Below are 12,493 nucleotides of genomic sequence, written 5' to 3'. Positions count from 1 at the left end.
TACCAGGAATAGCTATTTATGATACTATGCAATTTGTGCCACCAGACATACATACAATATGCATGGGATTAGCCGCTTCAATGGGATCTTTTCTCCTAGTCGGAGGAGAAATTACCAAACGTCTAGCATTCCCTCACGCTTGGCGCCAATGAGTTTTTTTTTATTTGAGAAAAAAAAAAGAAGACTATGCCTTCGCCATATGGAATATGAATAATAAGTAATAATAGCATGGCACTTCGAGTTCGATATGAGCAAACTATTATTTTTTTTTCATAACATAACATGAGATTATATATCGAGATAGTAGTATGAAACAAAGGTTATTTACGATTTGATCTTATGTATCGGGGGTCCATTTCAGCGTCACAAACCTTTTTTTTGCTTTCACACCAGAAGCCTCTTTCCGATATTTATGTTATGAAAGAGTACGAAAATGAAAAAAAAAAAAGATCATTTTTTCCTTATTTGATCGGATCATAAAGAAACTTTGGGATTGCTGAATCACAGACGAGATAAATATATAAAGCAACGGAACCATCATAGTATTTTTTGACTCCTCCGAAAGGAAAGATGGTAAATGGATCATTCAACGATCTGGGTCTGATGGATTCTATTTGTCTCTTTCTTCGATGGAAGGGAAAAGGAAATTCCATTGCGGAGCCGTATGCAATGCATAAAAGATGCCTGTACGGTTGTTCAATTCTAATTCTATCTTTTTATTCTTGTTATTCTTTATCCCTTCCCTTCGACCGATCGTGCGAGATAGAGGAACCGTTCATTATGTTATATCATCAGGGTTATGATCCACCAACCTGCTAGTTCTTTTTATGAGGCACCCACAGGAGAATTTATCCTGGAAGCGGAAGAACTACTGAAACTCCGCGAAACCCTCACAAGGGTTTATGTACAAAGAACCGGCAAGCCTTTATGGGTTATATCCGAAGACATGGAAAGGGATGTTTTTATGTCAGCAACAGAAGCCCAAGCCCATGGCATTGTTGATGTTGTCGCGGTCGAAAATACCGGGGATTTCACATAAATTCTTGATTCCATTTCGAACCATAATTCGAATGAGCCGTGATTTGATATTTTATCTTCTTAACCTGGTAAAATATTATATGAAATGGAAGTAATTCATAATCATCCGGTTAGGATCGATCTAAACCAGCCCATTCTGTATACGATTCAGCATGCCAACTATTAAACAACTTATTAGAAACACAAGACAGCCAATCAAAAATGTCACGAAATCCCCTGCCCTTCGAGGATGTCCTCAGCGTCGAGGAACATGTACTAGGGTGTATGTGCGACTCGTTCAGATCATGATCTGGAACAAATGAGACGATTTTTCCAGTATCAATGACCAGTACCAATGAGTAGGATAGAATGGAAGAACTCCATTCCATTCACTATCTCAAAATAAAGATCTATCATATACCTCTATTGTGTATGGAATTTATGGTTTCCATTGGTGCAAATCCAATCACCTCGATTTGAGATGAAAATCAATTCCCCATTGGTAGCAAATGGTTATCCATTAAGCGGGGAAAATAGTATTTTAAAAGCAGAAAGATTATGCTTCTACTCTTGCAAGAACGGACTAACAGGGTTAGCTACCTAGCCAACCTTCATAATTAAATGCCGTCACTGTATGGATGGATCTCATTGTGAAAAGACCTATATACTGGATAATTTTATGGGTAGAGCCAAAGAGTGTGAACTGTACAAGTTACTAATAACATTGATTAAATGGGGGAAGGAGCTCCGGTGTATAGAGAGGACCTCACCGTTTAAGAAGTAATCATAGAAACGATGGAAGCCACTATTTATTTATTTCTCCATTTTTCTCTATTTATTACTACCTATTTACTAGATATTTTATATCTAATATCGGTACAATTTCTTATTCCGAGGTGAAATGCCTGGAAGAAATCAAAAATCGTGGTTGGGAAGGTCATAGTAGCAAAAGCCATTGGAATTTTTATTTTATACATCGGAAGAATCCGTTTTGTTACTAATAAACTAGGGGAGGGGAAAAGAATGACTGAAAGAAAAGAAATCAATTAGTTATTCATCAAGGTTTCATTTGATTCAATGACCAGAGTTAGGCGGGGATATATAGCTCGGAGACGTCGAACAAAAATTCGTTTATTTGCATCAACCTTTCGAGGGGCTCATTCAAGACTTACTCGAACTACTACTCAACAGAAAATGAGAGCTTTGGTTTCCAGTCATCGGGATAGATGCAGGCAAAAGAGAGATTTTCGTCGTTTGTGGATCACTCGGATAAATGCAGTAACTCGTGAAAATGGGGTATCCTATAGTTATAGTCGATTAATGCACGATCTGTACAAGAGGCAGTTGCTTCTTAATCGTAAAATACTTGCACAAATAGCTATATCAAATAGGAATTGCATTTACATGATTTCAAATGAGATTATCAAATAAGGCGACTGGAACGAATTCACCGAAATGATTTAAACGGAGTTCCCCGGAGAATGAACTCCGGGAAGGTAGAGTAGAAATGAATATGATAAATATTAGAAATGAACGAACACTTTTCAATAAAAAAAAATATTTTTTCTTCCCCATTCATTCTTTTTTTTTTTTTCTTACGACGCGACAATCAAGTATCTCGGCTTTTTCGAACAAAACCTCAATCTGAGTTTGAATTCCAATTAGAGTTTTGATTCAATTGAGAAGTAGGCCTATTTATTTCTGGTTTTAGGACCAGCAGTTCTAGGGGTCGACTCGGTTCTTTCAAATTGTTTCTCATTATTAAGAAAAGGTAACGAAGATAAAATACGAGCTTGTTTTATAGCAATAGTAATTAATCGTTGTTGTTTCAAGGTCAATCTATTCACTCGTCTAGATAATATTTTTCCTTGTTCACTAATAAATCGACTAATTAAACTCATATTTCTATAATCAATTCGATCCCCCGATCCAATTGGGGGCAAACGCCTACGAAAAGATCGCTTGGATTTACGAAAGGGTCGCTTGGATTTATCCATGATTTATTCCTTATCTCTAAAATCTTATTTCTTCATTCATTTCGGTTTCGGATCCGACCGAAATAGTAATAGTACTTGATTTGTTTATATTTTATATATCTATCTATATGTAATTTTGTCCTGTTCCTTGGAAGGGTGGAACAGACATTCTATTCTGTTCGATCTATTTCTTTATCTCCCCATGAATCGTATGCTTGTAACAATAAGGACAGAATTTTCTCAAGTCCAATCGACTAGGCGTATTGTGTCGATTCTTTTGAGTAATATATCTGGAAATGCCCCGCGATTCCTTATTTAAATCATTTCGGACACAACTGGTACATTCCAAAATAACTCTTATTCTGACATCTTTACCCTTGGCCATGAACCTCCTTTGGATTTTGGATTCCCTCCACTCTTCTATTTTCGATCTGAATCGAAGAATACGAAAAGAAGGAAAAATAAATAGAAGTTGCTAACTGATAACTCGAAATCCAATTATGAAAGATTTCGCTGCAATCAATAGAGTAATAATAAGTAATACAATTATTTCTAACTATCCATTATTTCTAATCCCAGTCAGTATTTCATTTACTATCTTGTATGCTCTTGAACAGCCTGTCCTAGACCCACATTTCTATTTCTGTTCTCCCTCTATTAATTCTATGCTGAGCCCGAGTTTCGCTGAGGTTTAATCCACTTTTCTTTCTCTTTCCTTCCTAAACAACTTAAAAAAAAAATTCAAAAGGGTGGATTAGTCACAGAGAATTTGTTGTATCTCTAATCTTCTTCACCCCTTCCCATGTCAATAACTAGAATGAAAAAAAGGGGAATGTCAACGCATCTGGGAATAAACGATTGATCTCTATCAATAGACCTGCTAAAGACCCGAACCATAGCGTAGTTAGCACAGGTGCCACGGAGAGATATGTTTTTATATCTCGCATTGAAAATCCTCCTTCTTTATTGGAATACATATATGATCAGATGTATCTGTAGCTAAAGATCACTTGTATTTGTACACGAAATCCCTAATCCCGAACTAAAATGAAAATGAATATGTACAATAATCCGGTGGATTAGATCTACTTGTCCCTAAAACAGAAAAAGATGACCCTTTCTTACTGAGCATTACCGATAAATATTCATTTTTTTATACGTTAGGTTTCATATGTATATAATTCTTTGATTATATGAAATCAAAAAGAAGAAATGGCAAGAGAAATTGTCTCTAGATATTAGGAAATAACGATGTGGAAAACAAGACAAGGATTCCCTACAATGAAACTGTACAACAATTGAAAGGGATGTAGCGCAGCTTGGTAGCGCGTTTGTTTTGGGTACAAAATGTCACGGGTTCAAATCCTGTCATCCCTACCTATTACTTCTCCTATGGGCAGTAACGAGGGATCAGTTGAGATCGATTCAAATTGGACTGGACTGGACATAATTTTGCATTTTATGATACTACATGCATGCAAGGTGTATTGGGGGTACAAAAAGAATCCCTTTCTTTACAGTTGTATCTCCTGTCATAAGAAAGCGCTCTTAGTTCAGTTCGGTAGAACGTGGGTCTCCAAAACCCGATGTCGTAGGTTCAAATCCTACAGAGCGTGATTCTGTTTTTGTAATGTTGAATCACAATAAAATAACTTTACTAACTTGAACTGCAACCTGAATTTGACCTCCTGCAGCTTAAGAAGGAGGTCAATCAAAAAAGAGATGTTACTCAATCAAAGGTCCAACTGATCTCCGCGTCTGTATTGTAAATATGCAGTTACGAATAATCCGGCCAAAGTAATAGGAATTAGACCTAAGACGATTCCAAATAGAAAAACTTCAATCATTTCAATTTGTTGGAAAGGGTAAAAATAGAGGTAATATCTATCCCTAAATATTACTCCGAATCACCCATGAATCTCAATGATCAAGAATTGGTAATTAACGCGGGAAGGAACTATCGAATACCTGAAATCTCACAGAACTATTTATTTTGATGAATTATTCATTCAATTAATTTCAAATAAGTCGTATCTTGCTCAGACCAATCAATAGAGCTGGGGTTATAGTTGAAGCAGCTAGTAGAAAACCGAAATAACTAGTTATAGTGGGCATGAAGGAGCTAAATGAGATACGTTCTTTTTTTTTTACATATGTTTATAAAGCACTTACCTAAGTTTCAATTTTTGCGAGATGTGATGATCAGAAAAAATACCAATTGACAGAATCAGTTCCAATTGAAAGTTCTTGATTCATCAGTCATTATAGACGGCACTGACAAAGATAGAGTAGCAGAGGTAGAAAAAAAAAAAAAGATTGATTTATCATCTGTGACATCTACCAATGTCGGGATTTCAAATCAACAGATTCATTGAGCAACTCGTGAGTAAAGTAATAGTCAGAAGAACTGTGTCGTGTAACTTCATTCAAAAATGAAATTATCTTTGAATAACTATAGAATAAAAGAATTGGATTTCAAAAGAATTTCCATTTTGACCATTTATTTCTTTTCTTTTTCAATTTATCAATTCCTATTATCCTTTTAGGTTCCACAGTCTGTCTTTCCATATCATGGAGTTCCATCCTTGTAGCTAGGTCAAGAAGGAACCTTTGGATCTAATCCAGTAATGGTTGCATCACGAATATTGATTGTTCAAACTATTTATTGTTTCTTCTCTTTCTTTCATCGAATACTATCTACTACTGTAGAACCAACCAATTACTTGAAATGAAAGGATTAGAAAAAAAGAAAAATATCTTTTCTACAACCATGAGAGGGGATTTCTATATTTTGCATCTAATTGAATTGTGTGGAATATGATAATCTCGTTCATTAATTATTAGAACTAGAACCCGTTGACTCAAACTTTACTAAGAACTTCAGTTTCTAGTCCAAAGCCAATACTTGAAACCCTATACTACAGAAATTTGATCAATTTTTGATTGAATGACACGCGGTTCCGCATAGACAAGTAACAAGAAAGGAAAAGGGGAATTATGTACCATTTCTTTTCGATACTGATTGAAACTGCGTTGCTGTGTCAGAGGAAGGATAGCTATACTGATTCGGTATACTCTAAATACACCTTCGGTACAATATTGACGATCTCACAAAGATGAAATATCAGTAGTTTTCCATTTACTGATCCCATCTTTCAAGGAATCGATCCCCCTTTGACTGTACAAGAATATGTGGAGCTCAGCATGTCTGGAAGCACGGGAGAACGTTCTTTTGCTGATATTATCACCAGTATTCGATACTGGGTTATTCATAGTATTACTATACCTTCCCTATTCATTGCGGGTTGGTTATTCGTCAGCACGGGTTTAGCTTATGATGTGTTTGGAAGCCCTCGGCCAAACGAGTATTTCACAGAGAGCCGACAGGGGATTCCATTAATAACTGGCCGTTTTGACCCTTTGGAACAACTCGATGAATTTAGTAGATCCTTTTAGGAGGCCTCAATGACCATAGATCGAACCTATCCAATTTTTACAGTGCGCTGGTTGGCCGTTCACGGACTGGCTGTACCTACCGTTTCTTTTTTGGGGTCAATATCAGCAATGCAGTTCATCCAACGATAAACCTAATCTGAATTATAGAGCTACGACACAATCAAACCCGAACGAACAAAATGTTGAATTGAATCGTACCAGCCTCTACTGGGGGTTATTACTCATTTTTGTACTTGCTGTTTTATTTTCCAATTATTTCTTCAATTGAGAGAAAGAAAGAGAATAGTAGGAATTCTCTTATCCCATTCGGAAGGATATCATCCTCATAATTATCCATGACTGTTTATGTCTCTAGCATGACCACTTGATGAAATGTGGAGGGAAGCGGGGTAAATGGCCGATACTACTGGAAGGATTCCTCTTTGGCTGATAGGTACTGTAACTGGTATTCCTGTGATTGGTTCAATAGGTATTTTCTTTTACGGTTCATACTCCGGATTGGGCTCATCCCTATAGTGATCGGATGAGAACCGGATTGTGGACATGAAAAAGTAAGAACTCAACAGGACCTTACCCCTCGAATCAGACAAAACAAAGAGGGGTAAGGTCCTGTTGAGTTCTTACTCTTCCAGCGAGACTTTGATCCATTTCATAACATAAAGGTTGGAAATTCATTCAGTCAACATAAGAAGAATATTTGATTCGTAGAAATGACAAAACGGATCCTTTGCTTCGATCCGATGTTTAAAACCACCCCATTCCTTTGTTTCTAATGATGTTTTTGAAGAATTTAATCCCTTGATTGTCATAGTATCTGTTCCTCTATAGTATGGACGGACTCTTCCGAAGCAAGAAGAAAGAAGGAATCAATCGATTTTATGGATGACACAATATGGATTTCTACAGATGAGACATTCTTCAAATCAATTCCAATTAGTATGGAAATGAACCTTACTCCATAAATAAAATTTCAAGCAAAAGACACTTAATTTAATGCCCGAGTGTGGTGAAAAAAAAAAAGTGAAAATCTTGGATTTTTGCACATATCCAAATCCTTATTGATTATCTCATCACAGCGAAAATTTGCTTTTTTTTTTTTTATAAGTTCATTGAAGAAGTTCTATTTGCTCAATGAGTGATTCCCCCCCCGCCCCCCCCCTTTTTTTTTGTTTGTCCACTACTGCTTATGAATCTAAAGAAAGAGGTTATAATAGTCCTGGAAAAGAAAATCGTAATCTTTAACGAACAGGATCAAGAATCATTATTATTTCCACACAGGAAAAGGGTGAAAAATTCCTTTTCTTGTGTGGAAGATTAGTAAGACGAGCAATCCCTCCTAGAATCATTTGTTACTTTCATTTATTCCTTGCCATTTATTTTCTTCCTTGCCTATTATCTAATAGAATTCGATTCTATTAGGTACAATAGAATCAAAAACTATTGATGCATTACATGGCATTTATAATCTGGGATTAAGAGGCCTGGCATAGTCACACCACTCCAATTTTTTTTTTGAAAAAAAAAAAAATGTCAAGTAGCCTTCTTCAGAATATACATATTATTACTAGGAACGGGGCACAAACAATTCCTGACATCTCGCCGAAAAACAGTATAAAGAAAAAAGCTTTTCATTATTTTTTTGATCATACATAATTGCATCGATCAACAATAGTTCGTCTCTTTTTACCAATTTGATGGATCCATGTATCTAGAAATTCATTTCGGACAATTGAACCTTCTCAAACTGTTTCTTTTTAAGAACCAAAAAGATTTGTGCCAGAATAACAGATACCAAAAAGAACAACAACCCTTGGACACGTAATGGATCTTGAAGTACTATTTCTGCATCTCCCTGACCAAATCCACCCACATTAGGATTACTCGTTAATGGTTGATCAAGCTTGATAGATTCACCCTCTGAAACAAGAAGTTCCGGTCCTGGAGGTATAATATCAATTACTTGGTGTCCATCCGATGCATCAGCTATGGTTATTTCATACCCCCCTTTTTCTTTACGTACTATTCTGCTTACTATACCCGCTCCTGTAGCATTATAGACTGTATTGTTACTCTTACCCCCATCGGGATAAATCTGGCCCCTTCCCCTGTTCCCACCTACGTATATAGGATATTTTAAGAAGTTAACGTCTTTCTTAGTAGCAGGGTCCGGAGAAAGAATGGGAAAGACGATTTCACTATATTTCTGACCAGGAACAGGACCTATCACAAGAATATTTTTTTTAGTGGGGCGATAACTCTGAAAAGACAGAGTGCCTATCTTTTCTTTCATCTCGGGAGAAATACGATCGGGGGGAGCTAATTCGAATCCATCGGGTAAAATAAGAACAGCCCCCACATTCAAAGACCCCTTTTTACCATTAGCAAGAACTTGTTTCAGTTGCATATCATAAGGGATTCTAACAACTGCTTCAAATACAGTATCAGGAAGCACAGCTTGTGGAACCTCAATATCCACGGGTTTATTAGCTAAATGGCAATTGGCACATACAATACGCCCAGTTGCTTCTCGTGGATTTTCATAACCCTGCTGCGCAAAAATAGGATATGCATTTGAAATAGATGTCCTAGTTATTACATATATCATGATCGATACGGAAATGAATCGAGTCATTTGTTCCTTTACCCAAGAAAAGGTATTTCTATTTTGCATGGTCCAATCATTGATCCCGGAAATTTCTACAATAAATTAGGTAGGTAGCTAATATAGTTAGTATAGTATAGTTCCCTATCCACGATTCTGATATTGTACTGGAATAATTGTACTGGAATATAGGAGGAATCGAATTCCCTGGACGGGTAAAAGTATAAAGAGTGGGATTATTTGATTGATATCAGCGGATCAAATGAGTTCTTCATTCATTCATTGAATGATAAATGACTACAAGTGAAGGAGATACACGATTTAAATAATGGAAGATCCAATATTTCAAAATTGTATCTAGAATGACTGGAAAGGTAGAAACAAGACCAGATATAATTTGATCGTTATGGGAAAATCCAAAATCTTTGTAGATCGAGCCAATCATTAGTTCCCAACCATAAGGCGAGTGGAATCCGATACATAAATCAGTTAATAAAAGAATAGAAAAAGCTTTTATTGTGTCACTTAAGTTATAGAGGAATTCCTGAACCCAAGAATTCAAAATGAGAAGTTCTTCATTACCCAGAATAGAATAACCGCTTAGAATAGCGAAACAGATTATATTTGCCGAGAAATCCAAAATGATATGGATATGATCTTCATTGTGCATTTTGATCAATTGTATCGTTTCTTTGTGGATTCCTATACGAAACTTTTGTATCTGTGTCTCCTGGTAGTCCTTTATCATTTCGTCCAACAGGAATAGTTCTTCTAATTCTATGAATCTTTCTAGAACGTTATTTTCTTGAATATCATTCAAAAAAGTTTCGGATTGCCTGGTATTCCACCAATGAGTAACCCAAGGTTCCAGACTTTTATTAAATGAGAGAGAGATCCACCAGGGCAAAAAGACTATAGATGCAAGATATGGGAGGGGAGTCAATGCTTTTTTCTTTTTTGGCACTTTTTTTTTTTCATTGTTTAGTCCTTGGATCTGGAAAGAATATAGAAATAGAATCAAATAAAAATGAAATGAAAAAATAAGGGCCCATTTCAAATGAAAGAAATAATCAAATATTGTTTCCAGATATCCCATGGTCAAATTCGAACCAATTGCATCTTCATTTGTTCCTTTCGATGAATGCAACCACTTGAAGTAATGAATATTATTCGGATTTTGAGACAAAAAAACTCCCCCTCGATCAATCAATTATTTCGAAATGTTTGGCTGGCTACCCACAGCCCAGGAATAATTGAAGGGATATTTTTGAAGAATATTGATGATGAAATCCGAAAGGAGTGGCAAAAGGAGAGAGAAATTGGATGGTTATGAAAGATCCAATCGTTTGGCCATCAAGGAGCAAAAGAGAGGATAAGATAAAAAGAAAGATCGATTGACAAATGACAAAAGGGAGATAATTTATGAGAGATGATCCATCTGTATCTAACGTATCAATTCAAAATATTGGGCCTAAAAAGATGAATTCTGTACTGTATTCCGAAATGTTCTGATATGTGTGATGAATACATACTTATTGGACTTCTTACTAATATGAAAGAATTGAGTTGAGTTCCATATGCATAAAAATAGTTTTGGTGGACAAAACTTGCTTCTTATTATGGTTGTTCCATATATGCCTGCTTGCTTGCTTTATTCTATAGGCCACAGTACAGCGGCATTACCAACAGAACGGGTGAAATAGAATCTAACATGATTTGCTCGAATGAACGTTCCGAAGAAACTTCGCTTATATTAAAAGTAAAAGGGGATTCCTGAGCTCCTTCCCTCATACTGAGAAAGAAAACATTCATTCTTCATCACAGTTTATTTCAAAATACTTCAATTGGTACACGCAAGAAATAGGCCGATTCGGCAGCTTTTTGTTCAATTTCTCGTGGAGTCAAATTCTCATCAGTTCGAGTCAAGGGGATAGCTCCCTGGCCTCTAATTTCCATATAAAGGACACGACGGGAATAAAGGCCCTCTTTAACTTCCATTCTGATCGACTGGATATCTCTCATAAGAAATCGAAGGAAGATTCGACGATTTATTCCAGGAAATCCCCAACGAAAAATACACACGACCCCTTCTTTTCTATCGAATCGATCATAACCACTACCCACATTCCACGAAATTGTGCACCACAAATAGGAACTAATGAACAGACCCGCGATCCCATAAAAAGACATCACGATCCCTTGTGGAAAAAAAATTATTTGCTGAGACGGGAATAAGGATATCAAATTCCTACCAAGATAACTGGAAGTTCCAACCAATAAGAATCCTAGCGAACCTAAAAAAAGGATAAAGGCCCAGCAGAAATTACTTGTTTTTCGAGACCCCGTTATAAGTTCTATCCATATACGTTCTGATCGCCAGTTCATACTAGATCCAGTTGCATTCTATTGGAATTGAGAGAATAAGCCAAATGAATTTGACTTTACCTTTTTGGCTCCCGAAGTAACTCTCATCAACTAGCACTATTATGATGTGAACCCTTAGCAGTAATTCATCGAATTGGTTAGATATAAAATAATAACATCCCCTTCATATGATCCCATTATGTATATCTACATAACATATAGATACATTTACTTTCTATTTCAGATATAGATATCCGCCGATCTATTTTAAAACAGCTATACCCGCATATACATGCATTTATCCATAGATCATGTATCTGCATGCATAACATAACAGCCTTTTCCTTTTTATTTGTTATTTGTATTATTTTTGTGTTCGAGGGGAGCCACATATCGTACCATATTCCACTAAATAGGTATCTGTATTATGATCCAAGTCCAAGTGTTGAAATAAATTGATGAGATTTAGTCCCATCGGATCTAAACAATCTTGTTTTTTTGAACATGAAGAGATAAAGACGCCATTGCAATTGCCGGAAATACTAGGCCCACTAAAGGCACAAAAATAGAGGGTAAGTTGAGATCTGTCATAGAATAGGTGCCTCGATTTAATATTTGTACCTGTTATAAAAGATATCTCCTGTTATAAAAGATATCTTATGATAAGTCTATCTATTATAAGTATTATAAGTATATAATAAGTTCAAGGAATGTAGAACTAAATAAATGTACCTATTCATCTTTCTACACGAAATATACGTATGATAATCCGCTTTATTATTCTTGTTCTCCCGTCCTTATCTTTTTATTTTAATAAGGAGAATAAGGGGTTTATTATGAGTTCCCCAAAAATTCGTTAGAATCTGATCCAACAGGAATTCATAGTCAAGTCAAAAATGGAGGTTCTCGGGAGATATAGAAATATACAACACTTCGATTCGATTTATTTTATTCTATTATAGGTTTTCATTACTTGAATTTTGATTCAAAGGAAAGAAACCATGTAGCTGAAATAATTCACTCAGAACACCCTTTAAAGGATTACGTGGTACGATTGAATCGAATAAGCCCTTATGGA

At 36.0% G+C, this 12,493-nt stretch overlaps 2 non-coding genes across 2 annotated transcripts; both read left to right on the top strand.

The window, feature by feature from the left end:
* The first annotated feature begins 4,296 nt into the window (after positions 1 to 4,296).
* On the top strand, positions 4,297 to 4,370 carry TRNAP-UGG (transfer RNA proline (anticodon UGG)). The gene has a single exon. It is a non-coding gene; the product is annotated as a tRNA-Pro (tRNA).
* Positions 4,371 to 4,535: 165 nt separating this feature from the next.
* On the top strand, positions 4,536 to 4,609 carry TRNAW-CCA (transfer RNA tryptophan (anticodon CCA)). The gene has a single exon. It is a non-coding gene; the product is annotated as a tRNA-Trp (tRNA).
* Positions 4,610 to 12,493: the final 7,884 nt, after the last annotated feature.

Source organism: Tasmannia lanceolata, unplaced genomic scaffold, assembly GCF_043159265.1.
Source record: "Tasmannia lanceolata isolate RefF3 unplaced genomic scaffold, GAP_Taslan_0.1 ptg000647l, whole genome shotgun sequence".
Lineage (NCBI taxonomy): Eukaryota > Viridiplantae > Streptophyta > Magnoliopsida > Canellales > Winteraceae > Tasmannia > Tasmannia lanceolata.
This window is presented reverse-complemented; position numbering and strand designations above follow the sequence as displayed.